Genomic DNA, 794 nt, shown 5'->3' with positions numbered 1-794 from the left:
GGGCGTGCGTGAGGGAAGGACGGGATGCATGCGTGTAACAGTGTATGCGTGTGCGACGGTGCATGAGCGCGTGGGGCACGGTGCACGTCAGTAAACATCTTTGTACAGTTATCTCCAGCAAATGAGCCAACAGGTGTTTGCCAAGCCAGACCTGAGGGAGAAGGTTGTGCATTGAAAAGCTTGTCTAACTATCCCAGCTCTGCAGTCAGTCCAACCAAAGATCTTGCTATGAACGAGGCATGCCCCTGGCGGCTGTGGGGGGCACAACGACAGTGGGAGCGAGGCAGTGGTAAGCAGGGGAGCTCCCCAGGCATCACTGGTGCTGTCAGTGGGGGGTGACGAGCGCCAACCAGGGGTTGGCAACCACCTGCAGACGCCACCGGCAGTGGCAGCAGCAGCCAACAGGGATCGCAGACCGCCCACAGGCCCACCCGCGGGCACCCTCTACACGTCACCTTTGGATCTTGCCCTAAGAAACCCTTGCGTCCTGCATGATTTCTGGACCACAGCAGCTACAACCTCACTCTTACAGTCTCTGGAACCCCCCACCACAGTCGTACACCTCTGACCCTTTGCTGATGTGTGATCACAATCAAAGTAGTATCACCATCCTCCTGCTTACCAAACAGGCCTCTTCTCTTATTTATTACAATGAAAAACACAGGGTGCAAGGCAGAGAAAAAAAAAGTTAAATAACATTTGGAAGACAAAGAAAGAGATTAGAACAGCTACATCACCAAGCCTAGACTTTCTCTTCATCTTTAATTTGCCTACTATAATTTACCTTGATATGT

This window comes from Gavialis gangeticus, unplaced genomic scaffold, assembly GCF_001723915.1.
Source record: "Gavialis gangeticus isolate Ggan-Ray unplaced genomic scaffold, GavGan_comp1, whole genome shotgun sequence".
NCBI classification, from domain to species: domain Eukaryota; kingdom Metazoa; phylum Chordata; order Crocodylia; family Gavialidae; genus Gavialis; species Gavialis gangeticus.
This window is presented reverse-complemented; position numbering follows the sequence as displayed.